Source organism: Manis javanica, chromosome 1 (assembly GCF_040802235.1).
Source record: "Manis javanica isolate MJ-LG chromosome 1, MJ_LKY, whole genome shotgun sequence".
Taxonomy (NCBI): Eukaryota; Metazoa; Chordata; class Mammalia; order Pholidota; family Manidae; genus Manis; species Manis javanica.
Window position 1 is genome coordinate 110,367,483 of NC_133156.1, and position 15,644 is coordinate 110,383,126.

Here is a 15,644-nt window from a genome sequence, read left to right on the forward strand (position 1 = left end):
GAGATAGCGTTTATTGTTTTAAGCATAAGTTTTGGGGTTATTTGTTACACAGCAATAGATAACTGATACAATGCACATGCACCACTACCCCCTCCAACCAACACATATACACCCCCAGGGATACAAGATGGGATCATTTCATCAAATATCATGGCCTGAAATCAGGGGAGGTATAGCTCCAAAGGGATTCTGGTGCTCAAAAGCACACGTTCATTACAACATCCAATTCAAGCTGTTTTGACTGAACATACAAGTGTCAAAATATGAAAGGAAAGCACTCTCTGACACCCTAGCCAGAGAGCAGGTTGATTTCGGTTACTTTCCTTTCACTCACCCTCCTGGCATTTTAGCTAACAATTAACTACAAGAGAAGAAACACTTTCATGTGAGTGCCTCAGGAATAGATTTGTACTGACCTGGCTTACAAGAGACTTTGCACAGCCACATATCCTGGGGGTGAGGAGTGGGAGCACAGAGTTGACAGCTATTTTTTCTTCCATTCACCCCTTGAGATGGAAACTGCGGGACACCAAGTTTGAGTGGAATTTTTCTATTGCTTTAGACTTATCTGCTCTGAATTTTCAGTTTCCATTATTACATACGCCCTGAAATACTCCCCATTGACAGGGACTGTTCATTTCTCTTCCTATTAGAAGGGAAATTGAACGACCTAAGAAGAAGCTGAAATATTGATGAATCTTTTGCCACAGTATTATGTATTTATAGTTCAATTTTGAAATATTGGCACTGAGGTCTTAATTAAATTTTTTCCTCCAATATGTCCCCAAACACTAAAATAAGGTACTTGTAGGCTCTGCATTACTTCAGGTGTTCCAGAACATGTGATTTATAGGGCTGAATTCTCCTTGCTTTCTCACTTCTATGTCCTCATTTACCATGCCTGGCTCACAGTAAATACACTGGGAAAAATAAAACTCTTGTCAAGCATTTGATCACTAGAAAGAATAAAAGTTAAATTAAGTATTAAGGAGACTATGATTTGTTAACAATAATCCTCTAGAGTCCAAGTCTCTCAAATTGTCCATGAGAAAAAGTCATAAAGTGGAGAGAACTTAGAAAGTGACTTGAATAACAGGAAAATTCATCACGATTATTATTGCTTAGGACTATTTAGAGTATATCATTTTATGAAGCTTCCACATAGTGTGGTACCTGATTGATACTTTATAGCATGCAATTGATTGGTTAATTAATTTTCAATTAGTTTGATCTTCTAAAATGCAAATATGACATTGGTGGATTTAGTCAATGTGTATCTTCAGATTAATAGCTGCTCAGTGGACTACTGGGTATTTGTGATCCTTGCATAAACACCGAGAGCCTTACTAAGACATTTCTGTATAATGAACTGAGCACACTTTTAAAGATCTGTTTACTCACAGTCAAGGTAAAAAAAAAATTCATATTCTGTTTTTATGACCTAAAGTTGGTGAAAGTTCCAAAGACCTGGGGAAGAAGAATGGTATATCAAATGAGATCTTTGAAGAGCCAAGGGTTGCAGCCAGGGCCGAAGATGGAAAGAGCCTTATTTGTCTTTCTTTGCATATTTCTTCAAAAACAAAAAGCTTAAAAAGCTTAAAAAAAAAAGAAAGGTTTTATTTTCTTAATTTGCATTGATCTGTATTATCCAAGACCATTAGAATCTCACTAATAGCAACAGGGCAATATTTCTCTAGCTCTAAGCCACTCACACACTCTTGGGGAATCTACTCACTCAAATTTCTCCCAAGTACGTGAGGAAGCTCCTGGTATATTACGTGACTGTGGGAATAGAGGGGACTTGGCTGAGAAGAGAGAGCACCATTCCTTCCTGCAAGTCCTTCCTGCTGCAGTGTGGGGCCTCCTAGTTCCTTCACTTGTATTTTGGAGATTACTGCCTCCAGGCCCCTTACTGAAGTACAGCAGTGCTGGGCTACACTCCTGCTTCAGGCTCCTACAGACACCAGTGAAAAGTCTCCTCGATCCTTTAGTTTTGACCATTTCATCTCCCCAGGACTCTGGCACATGTTCTGGGGGTTTGGAAAAAGAGAAAATCCCAGAAGTTCCAAATGAGCCTTCTCCTGATGCTGGCCTCCTATCCTTGAGTCATGTTTGTGTAAAGAAGTGTCTTTGCCCTAAAGGGTGAGTCTTGCCACTGCACTGGCCATCCAGACATGTCTGAAAACCTAGGATGCATGGTTTAGTCCCGTAGGCTCAAACACTCCCAGTTCTCTACCAGGAGATAATCACTGTAGATGTGTATCAAGTGAGACCGAACTCACATGTGAAATAATGCAGCGTGTTTGTGGGGATCCAACACCATTTTCTTGTATTTATGAACACTGTTGATCTTAATGAAAAAAATCCAAGAGGCAGTTAGCATTGAATATGGGGTATAAACAACCCAATTAAAGAATTTAATACATATTTTTCTCTGCTTCAAATATGGCCTAACTTTAAAGTATTTTATCTTGTCATGTAAAACCAGACTGAAATCAGACCACCACTTGGAAGCTGTACTAAATTCACCACGTCATGTAATCTCTCAGAGCCTCAGTGTCCTCATTTGCAAAATGGGGATAACACAGCCATTGTCCTAGGGGATGGTGTTACCCTTGGCAGAGCTAATGAATGTAAGCGGAACATTCTACCTGGCAGAGAATAAGCAACCAGCCAGGCTTTTAACCATTATATGTATGTATGGGTGTGTGTGTTTACATCAAAATTTCTTCATATTATAAGACAGATTTTCAAAAGCATTTTAATAACCCTACTAGATGGTTGTTGTCACAACATTTATGAAAAAGACTGGTTGCTATTTTAGAAAACTGGCCTCAAATCTTGATTAAGAGTGACATTTCTAGTTTTTTCTTGCTACTATGTAAATAGCACAAAAGTCTCACAAATAAGTAGGAACATTTTATATAAACAGATTCCTAGCTTTCTCTGCAGAGGAGGGCAGCCCCTCGCAAATTCTTTTGAGAATGCTCTGGCTTGTTCCAGAATCAACCCATGCTGAGTTCACTATTCAAACCAGATTAATACCAGGCAATTGGAGCGGTCCAATTCCCACAGCCAATTTTCTATAAAAATCCCAAGTAATTGAAATGGGAGGAAGGTACCCAGTAAAAGTCAGAGTGAATAATTTAGCACAGTAGCTGTCTGCAGCCTCTGAGGCAATGTATTCAAGGCATTATATTAGAGTTTTGACGAAACCACTGTGGTCTCCAGAGCTTCCTGGCTGCAGCCCACCCGTCTCATTATGAACAAGGAGTATGGTGAAATGAGCAGCCAGGGAATCTAGGGTTAACCCTTCCCTGGAGCCTGAGTGACCCTGTGAACACCGAATGTGAACAGTGATACTGTAGGTGACACCTTTCTAAAGGTCACTGTTGAGAAACATCATGACTGGCTGCAGTCAGTGGTCACAAGACAGTGTAGTTGTGTCCCCTCTCTGGCTCTGTAGATGCCTTTAAGTGGTAGACCCATATTCTAGGAAATGGATAGGCCAGTTGGTTGCCATTTCAGAAAACTGGCTTCAAATTTCTATTGAGTGACATTCCTGCCCCTGTGTAAACCTAGAACAAAATTCTTACAAATCAATATCCCCTATCCCTCTAGTCAGGACTAGCCAGGAGTTAGGGACACAAGTGGCAGAAACCCAACTCAAATTAGATTCAGTAAAAACAGAGTATGTTGGCTCATGCTTCTGGTAAGAATGCAAAATTACTCACAGGATTGAATGAAGCTGTAGCATAGAATGAAGTTCACTGTGTCTGACACCTGGAAATCAGTGCCCCAGTTCACAGTCTCCACGTCTCAAGAGCCCTATGGTCAAAGGAATAGGGGGTGGATATCAAACACCAGAAGAGGGTGTTTGAAGGAATAATGTGACAAGTAGTCAAATCAAAATGAAAGGTTCTGGAATTTCTGTGAGCTCCTCCAATTACCTATGTGTTTGGAGTGACCACTTAAAGAATAAAACCCTATTGACCAACTGATATGGATTGAATTGTGTGAGTTGTGTGCCCCCGCCATCCTCCTCTGAATTCATATTCTGAAGCTGTAACTCTCTTTCTCCTTCTGATTGTGGCTGGGACATTAACAAGTGTAAGTCCGGGGAAAGGAAATCCCAGGGCAAAATACTCCTAAAAACCAAAATCAGTCTAAAGGAGAAATAAAGTTTAAAACCTGTTTATTGCTCACAAACTGCAGTCCCAGTCCGTCTTTCTTCTCTGCTCAAGCAGCACCACAACACCGCCCTCCCCCTCACCTCTCAGGTACAGATAAGCCCTCTGTCACCCAGGTAATCACCCACTGATATAGAGATGAACTTCTTCACCCCTGAGGAAAGATGCAAATGCACTAAAGCCTACTTGTTTCCACTTCTGAACGCCTGTTGATATGCAGATATACCAAAGCCAGGCGAGATATTCTGGAAATGTTTCAATTTTACCCACAATAAGAAAAACAAACAGAGTGTATTAACATGTATATGTCATGTATACGTGGGAGATATCCAGTGAAAAATGAACAAGTTGACTTAGAACTCTAGTTTAAATTCCATCTTCAGCTAAAGACAAAAAAAAAGACATGGAAGGAGGCCTGTTCTGCTGAGGTTATCAGGAAAAGCAAGGTAAACAAGGGTAAATTTTGTTATATAGAATTAAGTCGGAGCTTTCTCCATGGATAAGGTTATTATGATTTAAAGTCATCCTCTTCCTGGTACGGAGAGAGAGACACCCTTACACATGAAGATTTCCTTTGTAAATGCAAATTTCCATTACAAAAGGGTGACTTCTGTGTTTTTGGAACTTCTCCTGTGTCTGCTCTTTCTCAAAATAATCCTTATAGGAAAAGGAATATTTTGCTGCCCTTCAACATTTGTTTGGCTCTTTTCCTGCAAGGTCATCTCAAGCTGACTGTGTCCCCTTCGATCAAAGATTATATCTTCTCCCAAGGGAATCGCCTCCTGTGGGTGACTCTCCTTCAGGCCTCAGACCTAGAGATGATAACAGCTCTGCTGACACCAGCCCTGAGCCACTGCATATTTTTTCCCTGCTTCTGTGCCCACACTTGTGCAAACAGTCACTCTGTAAAATCATGCTAATTTGAGTGTGACATCTGCTTATCCAACTGATAAAGCCCTCTATAAAACAGTTGGAAAAATTGATGGATAAAACCTTTTTCTCCCTTACACCTGGAAAAAGGATCCCAGAAAGAGGGTCACAAGTTCACAGTGCCCTAACACATAAGGTCCATATCAGGTAAGAGATTTTTTTTCTTTAATGGCCATCTGTCATCAGAAATCACTTGCTTAAATAATAACGTAGGCATTTTGATTTCTTCAGAGGGTTCTTCTTTCATCTTTGCTTCCTAGTTACATCTTAGACTCTTTGTGGCCAGAGTATCAAGATCAACTTATTAATTGAAACCTGTCTATGTCCAATAATTCTGGCTGTTCGAAATTTCCATCTGTGCCATGGTCAGCAATGCAGCATATTTTCGTGTTTGATATCTGAAAAGTAAAAAGAGCTTCCATACAGTGGTGTGGATTTAATCTCCAGGGAAAACAATACCAAGTTTAAATAATTGGGGTTCCCTTTCTTTTTTCCAGTGACCTCAACCCCTTCTCTCATCTCAGTTTCACATTTAATCATCCTCAACTCCAAGGGCAAACTGCCCAGTTATTGAATGTCAACTATTCACCAGGCACTGCACAATATTTGAATTCTCAGAGCAACCCTATGCAGCAGATCTAATCATCCATTTTTATAACTACAGAGGCACAGAAAGGTGGTCTGTCCAACAGGACACAAATGGTAAGTGGTGAAGGATGGGAAGGCACCAGGTTGAATGATCCGAGTCTGGTCCCTCCTACCTGGGAATCCATTGCTGCTGCTCATGCCCCCTTAGAGCACCTTCACCTGCATGGGCCTGTCAGCCTGAGTGCGTTTCCACCATGATTCTCCATGCCCATGACTCAGACCTCACACGCAGCATTTCCCCCACACTTTACCAAACTCTGGGACACACCCATTGACAGATGAATGAACAGAGAGATATGAACAAATGCTCTCGAGAATTTCACTGCATATGATCATCTGCCCTGTGAGGTAGTTTTGTCTCCTAAGCTAGAACTTGTGTTTCTTGAGGGTTGAAAGCACATTTTCTATGTCTTTGGCACTACCAGCCCTACCCCAGCCTTCCCCATGTCTATTTCTATTCTCTGCACACAAGGCGTCCTCAACAGATGCTGCTGACTGACCGGGAGAATTTCAGCACTGTAAATTTTGAAAAATTTTGCCTGTGGAGGGGAAGTACACCATTCCTACCCTGCTTTTTAAAGAAATACTTCCTAAAGAATAACTTCTTGTTTCCCTGAAGAACCAAGGAGATAGAAGAAGTATGGGCCGGTAGAGTTCTTTGCCCTCGGGGCTCTGATCTATTCTGTTCTGCTGTGCCTTTATGAATTTTAAAGGAAAGGAGCTCGAGGTCAGGAATTCACCTGTGGAAAGGCTCCAAACTAGAGCCCACACGGAGAGCCCTGTGGCTTATTCCAGGCAGTAACCAAGAGCCAGAACACTGCCTGTGTGTTTTGCCTTACCACTGACTCTCTTAGAAGGGGGCATTGCTAGGTGGTTTAGCCTCGCTCTATGCCTCAGCATTTCAGTCTCAATGAAGAGAGTTCCTTCACATCTAAGGATGTCATGGGGAGAGAAGGGGAGCCAAGCCTGCAGCTCAAAGATAGAACCAGCACAATGTGACTTAACGGGCCCTGGTTAAAATACAAATATTTTATCTAGAAAGGTGTGAGACTATTTTGCCTTTATTCTAAAATGCACATTTTACTAACATTTTAGTGTTTCTGAACCAGGATACAGTTCTTGCACTCAATGTGGCTCTTCAATGTAGTAGTACTTCTTTCCCTCCCCAGAACAACTGTTGAGGTCAATGTTGTTAAATAGGTAAAGGACCCCTAGAAAACATGTCAAAAATCCAGATACCTGGGCCCCTGAACAACAGGCACCGTTTCAGGAATGTGATGAGGAATTTGTATCTGCAACAAGCACCTGGGTGATTCTGAGCAGGTAGCCCTACTTCTAGAGTCCCTGAGTCAGTACTTCCCCGGGTCCACAGAATATGGCCTTTATGGATCTTAATAGGTGAGTCTGTAAGGCGTGTGTCATGGAGGTTCCTCCGGTCCCCAGTCCCTGGGTCTGAAATCCAGAACCAGACACTGGGGAGAGAGCCACACCCCCTCTAAGCACAGCAGCTACCATGGGTCCTGCATTACCTGAGATCAATTACACTGTGCCATTTTTCCCTGAAATGCTGGTATTTTGACATCTGAACTCCATCTCCCAGATGCCTTTCACTTGCAACCATTTAGAAGATAATTATATTAGATTAAGTTTCTGCCCTCTAGAAACTTGCACTCTAGTGAACGGGTCCTGAAAATCGACCTGAGCTAGACTTCTCTTACTAAAATGGGAGACCCTGAGGAATCATTAAATTAGAAGTGTTAGCAACTCTCCTCTACAACTGTGTTAACTGGTCTAATAAAAGTAAGCCACCAACCAAATTCTGCTGCACCTGCAGACATTTATTAATTAAATAAACAGGCAAAAAATCAGTTCATACAACCTGAAATGCAAGGTTCTCTCAAGAAAACTGCCAGGATTCCAGAGGCAGGGTTCTGTTGCCAATATGGCCAGCATGGGGCAAGCAGAACCCTCCAGAGTTCATAGCTGGAGCCAAACCAGGTAAAGGCTACCTAAGGCATCATTCTAAAGGTGCAGATTATAAGTCTAGGGACAAGGGAGGGACTAATTCTGGCTGGCAGACTGGGAAGTGAGAGGGCAAGAACCAGAATATCCTCACAGAGGACTTGGCCTAAGCTGAATTTTTTTTTTTTTAAGGGTAAGTTAACTCCAGGGGGATAATATTTTCCCAGCCCAGGGCAAAATACCTGTGAATGGAAATCAGTCAAAGGGAGAAATACAGTGGGAGAAACACATTTATTGCTTACAAGCAGTTGTTCACTTCTGCTCACCCATGTCTCTCACCACCCACCCAGCTTCAGAAGGAAAAAGGGGCCCCACCCAACCTCTCCGATCCAGATATGCCCTCACACCCCCCCTCATAATTACCTATTGATATAGAGTTGGACTACTTCTCTCCACACAAACACCTACTGATATGGAGATGAACTAAGGCCAGGTGAGAGATTCTGGAAATATTGCAATTTTACCCACCCTAAGAATGAATGAAAGAGGCCGACTCAGGGTAGGCCCAGCAACGGGAAATAGCAGGGGCAGGAACACAGTCTGAGAACCCTCACCCCTAGCTAGTGGTGGTAAATTGCTGGGCATAAGATGGGTAGATGGGCTAGAATTGTAGCCAGGCACTAGACAACAAAGAACCTTCTGCATTGTGACAAGAGTTTGTTCTCTACTTGATGGCCATCAGAAGTGAGACAACAATCCCTTACCTATTGCAATTGTGGTTCAGAACATGGACTGTACTGCGAAGACCAATGTAGATCCAACAAGGTCAGGTTTTTTCCCGAAGCTTTCTGACTAAAGTTCTGGGACCCTGGACTTCCACTCCATCTATACTGTTTTTCCATAAAAATCAAAGCAGAAAGACCATGGTCCCTGGGGTCATTTACTGGTGGGTGACTTGGTCAAGTTTCTGCATCTCTCTGATCCTCAGTGTCCTCGTTTATGAAAGGGGGATAATCATTCCTCCTTCTTAGGCTTGTTATGAAGATCAAGACAGTGTCCAGTACAGTGGAGACACTCAACTAATTTTTATTTTTCCTTGTTTATGAATTCCTAGAAAGAGTAAAATCTACATTTTATAAGTAGTATTTTATCTCACTATGATTAAGATTACCAGTCATGGAAGTTGTGCCATAAATCTTACTCTACATTTCTTTTAACTTCTAGAAATTTAGCCCTGAGGTTTCTGACCCTACTAAAAATCCTCAAGCGTCTGTTATCTGCCTGCTAGTCTTATGGGCATGAGGCTCTTTTTGCTTCCAGCGCATGTTTTCTACGTCCAGTTGCAGACTCAACAAGAGAACCACAGATTCCAGTTCTAAAGCTCTTCCTGCCCTTCCGTTTCAGCCCTAAGCTTTGAGAATCATGATGGCCAGGGGGCTAGCAGGGCTGCCTTTCACAATCTTAGAACAAAGTTTAACTTCAGTATCCTTGACAACTTTTCTTGCAGGAGAAGCAGCTCTTTTTCTAAGGGAACTTCATTAGCCTGACCAGGATTTTCAATGAAGACCCCTCCCAGGAGTTTCCCTATCCATATTCTCTTCTCATCCCACCTCTCCCCTCAAAACACCAAACTTGGGTTCTTAGAGGAGTCCTGTCCTTCTCTTACACATCTGAGTCTGCATGTGGACTTTAAACGGCCACTTTCCTGCTTTCCTTAAAGAGATCAACACTGTAACCGAGGGCAGAAGGCCACAAGCGCCAGCGTTTTGAACCATTTAAATCCCTGTAGGTGACGCTGTCGCTGCTTCCCGATTTGCCGTTGTCCCAAAGCCCCGCATCATACCATCACCTGTCACCTGCTCGTCCTTAAGGGCATCGGTATCAGGCAGCAACCAGCTGGGCTCCAGTCTTCATAACCACTGCCACAGGACAGGCAGTTTACCTCATCAGCTAGTTATTTGGCAAGGCTGAGAATGTTCAACCCATGAGGCAAGTGTTGTGGGTTGAGATAACGAGAGAGAAGAGCAAAGTTCTCTGATCATAGGCCTGGATGAGAAGCCCTGGAGAAGGGAAGCCCTGGGGGTGTGGAGGGAGCAGTGTCACTGAGCACACTGATTACAGATTGCTTCCCGGTTCTGCCCCAGAGTCAGGGCTCACCCTAGTGGAAACTGTAACACAGACGGCCTTTGGACAGGGCTCCAGGGACACTGGAGAAGGAAGAAGGACCTATGGCTGCAGGAATCTGGGTAAACAGAGGCTTCACCATTTCTTGCAGCTTTGAAATTAAGTGGGCATTGTTTTATTTTTTGTTACATATGACAAATGTAATGTCCAGTGCATTTACCAATATGGCCCAAGTTTAAAATCCCAGATCCCAAGAGGAAAAATTGGAAAAGAATCTCATCAGCTGCTGTTCTACCAAGATGGTAACTTAAATGGTCCTTATTAGAAATGGTTCATTACTGATGGTCATAACAATAACCACAATGCTAAGTAATTACTAACAAAATAAGTACAAACAGACTTCTTATTTACAGTGGCTCCTGGTGATAAATATCTCAGATAATCAAAGCTTAGATTCCACTTTCCCGATGGGCTGCTCCAGAGCCCATTGTAACACTCCGTAGTCAGGCTTCCTGGGTTTGATGCTTTTGCAGGGTCATGTCAGAACGGATTTGAGGCTCTTTCCATCTTCTATGAAAATTAATACCATCATAGAGATTGTGTGATATCACCAAACACCTCTCAAGATGACTAAAATAAAGAATACCGACCACACCACATGCTGGTGAGGATGCAGAGAAACTGGATCACTCATATGCTATGGGTGGGAATGGAAAATAGCAACAGTCACTCTGGAAAAAAATAGTCAGGAAGTTTCTTAAACAACAAACAAACATGTAAATATCCTATGACTCGGCAATTGTACTTCTGGGTATTTATCCCAGAGAAATAAAAACATGTTCACACAAAAACCTGCACATGAAGTTTATAGCATATTTATTTGTAATAGCTCAAAACTGTGAAAACCAAAAAATGACCCTCAATAGGTAAATGGCTAAACAAACTGTAGAACATCCACATCAAGGATGCTACTCGGCTGTGCAAAGGAATGAGCTCTTGGTACATGGAGCAACCTGGATGACCACCTGGGAATGATGCTGTGGTGGCCATCCACAGAAACTGGACAGATTCCCACCAAAACGCAGGTTCAAATGATGAGACTAATGACACTATATACACATCCAGAGAGTATGTAGAGGTTTATTATTCACATAACATAGTTTTTAGGGGACAACCAAGCAGGTTTCCCAGTCAGGCCCCAAAATGTCTTGAGAGAACTGGGAAAGAAGACTGACCTGGGGTTTTTACTGTGGGTAGGGGGTGGGGCTGGGATGAGGCTCTCTGTACAGGGCAGGGGCTGGCAGAGTTTGAATCTCCCCACTGGGGCTAAAGGAAGGAGAACTCAGTCTTTCTTTTCAGCTTGCCCAGAAGTGGGACAGAAGGACAATTGCAAAATGCTACCATTAGGGGAAACTGGATAAAGGGTACATAAGATCTCTCTGCATTAATTCTTACTACATGTGAATCTCTAATTATCTCAGTAAAATTTCAGTTTAGAAGATACTTAAATTAGGGATGGTGAGTCAAATTAGATCACAGGACACTCTGGGGTGGGAGAGAAAGCAAGGCTGAAGTGAATGTTTCTGAATTCAGCCAACTGACCCATTGCCACTACCAATTCCTTATAAAGTCACCTCCAGCTATGTAATGGCCAGCATGGATTAGGAATCATAATTATCATTAGGATCAAAAGCTGAGTAAACTTTTAGAGGGACTAAAAAGAAAGGCAAGAAACATTGTGAAGAGGCCTTTTCCTAAGTTGAAAAACTGATCATATTTACAATATATGGATCAAAGGCAGAAAAAGGTTCACGTAGGAATTACCTGATAACTGTCTATGTAGGGATATATCTAGTCATTCTCAAAATTTTTCGATGAAATAGTCCTAGCCATAGAAGGAAGTAGATACAGATGTGTAAGAGTCTGATATGCAGTCAGAGGCAGCCATGATAAACCTGAAATACCTGTAAAATGTATATGTTATATTATATTAAAAAATGCATCTTTGTTTATTGTGACATAATAGGATTGTTTTCTACTAAAAATTTTTAGTTAAAACCATGTGAAAAAGTAAGTAGTTTGAGTAAAATTGACCTCCAGGACAATCATTGCTCTACAGCCCATACACACATGCATACTGGTACACAGCACCCTACTGTGAGAAACATAGCTCTACATTTTTCTAAGATCTTTAAATTGAATCTTTAAAAAAAGAAGTCTAACCTCCAATTCTGAGTCTTTGCTCATACTACTCCTCCCACCTGGAACACTTTCCATAGCCTTTCTCACCATGAATCTCTCTCTACCTGTGGCTTAACTCCCAGGTAACATGCTACCTCCACAAATCCACCTCAAACCTCCTGAGTTGGCATATTTCCTTCTTTTCTGTATTCTTAAACTATCTCAGTTTTATTTGTTGTCCTCCCACTTAGGTACATGAGTAATTCTAAGATGGGATGTGTGAAATGTGCCCAGTAGTTTAGAAACATGGCAGTTGGTTGGTCTACCCGCACTTGCTCTACCCACACTTCTCCCCATAGGTGATCTCTTCACTCCCATTGCTTTAATAAACACAGGGTAAACGGGGGGACTCTTCAAGTTACATCTCTACCCCTGCTGTCTCTTCGAACTCCAGGCTTGCATATCCAACCACTTACTCAACACATCTACTTACTTAGCCAAATAGACTTAACGAAAGTGAACTCTTAATTCCTCCCTCTACCTGACACCTGCTCCTCCTCAAGACTTCCCATTTCATCCAGAGATGCCACAATCCACCCAGTTGCTTTAGTCAGCAAGTCCTGTCCCTATGTATTCCCCTTGTGCTGACCCATATTCAACTCATCAGCAAGTCCTGTCAATTTTCCCCCTAACACATATCAACTTCAGTCTGGACCCAGCCACCATCATTGCACACACACACTATGGTAATAGCTTCCAAACTAGTGTCCATCTTCCATTTCACCTCCTATCAACCTGTTATCTACATAGCAGCCAGTGACCTTGTGAATCAAGTCATGTTACGCCCCTTATTAAAACCCTCCAATGAATTCCCATCATAGTAGAATAAAGTCTAAACTCTTTACCCTGCTTCAAAATGTCCCTTGCTGACATCTTATATTTCATCTTGACCACCTCCTTTTACACTTTCTCCATCTCTCTAGTCTTTCTGTTCCTCAAACATTCCAAGCCTGTTTCCACTTCTGGTCTTTGCTCACAAGTTCCATCTTCCAGGTGTGCTTTTCCTTCTGATTCTTGCTTCTTATTCTTGACTTTCAGATCTTAGCTTAGATGGAACCTCCTCAGAAAGGCCATCCGTGGCCACCTCATCTGAAGTCAATACCCAGTTATCCTCTTGTCCTCCTTCAGTTGTCAGCATGGAATTTTTTGTTTCTTTGTTTGCTTGTGATGGTAAATTATACATATCATAAAATTAACCATTTTAACTATTTTTAAGCATACAATTCAGTGGCATTAAGCACCTCCACAGTGTTGCACAACCATCGCCACTATCCATTTCCAGAACTTTTTCATCTCCCCAAACTGAAACTCTGTACCCATTAAGCAGTGACTGACCATTACCCCTTCCCCAGCCCCAGGTAACCTCTATTATACACTATGACTCTAAAAACTTGCCTATCCTATGTACCTCACATAAGTAGAACCATACAATATTTGTCCTTTTGTGTCTGGCTTATTTCACTGAGCATAATGCTTTCAAGTTTCATCCGTGTTGTAACACGTGCCAGAACTTCATTCTTTTAAGACCAAATGATATTCCATTGTACATATATACCACATTTTGTTTATCCATTCATGTGTTGAAAGACATTAGAGTTGTTTCCACCTTTTAGTTAATGTAAATAATGCTACTACTTGAACATGGGTGCACAAATATGTCTGGATCTCTGCTTTCAGTTCTTTGGGGTATATACTTAGACATAAAACTGCTGGTTCACATGGTAATTCTGTGCTTAACTTTTTGAGAAACCACCATACTGTCAGCATGGCATTTTTAAAATGTGTTTGTCTGCTCCACTGGAATGATAACATCACAAGATCAGGCACCACGTCTGTGTTTTCCATCCCTGCACCCCCAGCACCGAGAATAATATCTGGCATATAATGGCACTATAAGTTCCTGTTAGATGAATGAATGAAGTAGGTCCTCAGTAATTGTTAGTGTTCTTTCCCCTTTACACTCTATTCTCCTTAAATAGATCACCAGCTCCCTCAGGGCCAGGCTAAGTCTCATTCACCTGGGTAATCCTAGCTCTTAGCACACTGAAGGCACTCAGTAAATCCTTGTTGGACTGAGGTAAGTCCCCATTCCTTGCTTACAGTTTGTTTTCTCATTTGAGCTCTGTAGAGTCAACCTGATAATTATGGGTAAAAATGGAGGACTTTTCTCTGGTTTCTCAGGGAGCCAAGAAAAATGCCCAGTGAGGCCCCCATGCCAGTTACCTCCTAGGCATTCTAAGTCTCTTTTTTCTCTTATCCTTTTTCCTATGGTTCCTGGGTTTTAGCATTTGCCAGAGCTAGGACTGAAGAAAGCACAGATGAAAAATCTGTTAAATTGCATCATCTGTCTCTGGGAATTGAGGCATGTTGGCTACTTTTGACTACAAAAAATTCCTAGGATTTGAGTTTTGGTTTCAGATAAAAAACAACTTCTGATATCCTGAACCTTCTTAAAATTTCAAGTAATATTCTCTGAATTAAAATTTTAAATGATTTTTGAATAGCCCTGAGACTGGTAATTCTGATTATACATGCCATATACAGGTAAATGATATATTTTACCACTATATTATATATAGTAAATTGCACACACAACATATTACACTTATATGTAACAATGAGGTGCTGAATGAGGATGGGAAAACAGAAGTAAAAATGCTCAGCTGACACCTGGAACCATTCCCATGGATTTTCTCCCTGAATCTCGCTAGCCTTCTTTACTATTATTTACTCTTTATTTCAGCCAGCAGTGTTGGAGGCAAAGCAGAAAGAAAAACCTCCCAGAATCTCAACATTAGCAGGCTCCAGAAGCCTGCCAGACCATGACCACATTCCCAGTGCCCCCACCAACCCTGTGGGCATCCCCCTCTTTGCCACCCCACCCCCACCTTCTATATTGGAGCCACCGGCCTTCACCCAGGTCCTGCCTCCATAGTCTGCTGCCTGTGTGAGAACAGCCTCAGGCCTTCAACCTAATTGTGGACCCCAATCACCCCTCCAGTTCTGCATCTCCCCACATTTAAAAACATTCTAAGGTTCTATCACTGCCAATGCCCTGCTTCGGTGATGGCCATGGTAGCAGAGCCTGATCCCTGGAGGCACTTTGCTCACTCTTTGGTGTGAAGAGGAGGGTGAGGGTGTGTAAGGTTACTGTCTACCAAAAGCAAATTCTGGTTTCAGAAAATTGGCAAATAGTGCAACAGAGAGAATAGGGAGTTGTGTAAAACTCCAGACATGCCTTAAAACTACATCCCAAATCTGTCTCAAATCCTTAGTTTCTATTGTGCTCTAATTTCTTTAAAAAATACTTTGCAATATTTTCCCCAAACATTCTTACCTCCTATACTGGAGAAGACACATGAGAAACAAGGGAAGAGGAAGGTCAACCGCATTTCCGTTGACAGATCAGTCAGGAGGAAGCAGGCAGAGTGAGGGCAGGGTCAAGAGGAGCAGAAGGCCGAGCTTAAATCAAAGGGAGGCTAACCCCAGGTGAGACTCACCTGTCTTCTCTCCTGTTGACCCTCCCCTATGTCATGCTGCTGCCGGTTA

At 42.1% G+C, this 15,644-nt stretch overlaps 1 protein-coding gene across 11 annotated transcripts in view; it reads right to left on the minus strand.

Moving 5' to 3' along the window:
• SNX18 (sorting nexin 18) overlaps positions 1-15,644 on the minus strand; it is a 112,515-nt gene that overhangs the window by 40,917 nt on the left and 55,954 nt on the right. For 2 of the 11 annotated variants that reach the window (XR_012131135.1, XR_012131121.1), the window contains exons 1-2: positions 9,587-9,800; positions 3,735-3,828 (exon numbers count right to left, since the gene is read on the minus strand). The exons of 2 other annotated variants lie outside the window; for them this stretch is intronic. The gene's annotated coding sequence lies outside the window, so the exon portion shown is untranslated. Of the gene's footprint in view, positions 1-3,734; positions 3,829-9,573; positions 9,801-10,920; positions 13,257-15,644 lie in introns of those variants that run through there. 7 more of the 11 variants (XR_012131130.1, XR_012131116.1, XM_037022291.2 and 4 more) reach the window with 5 other exon arrangements.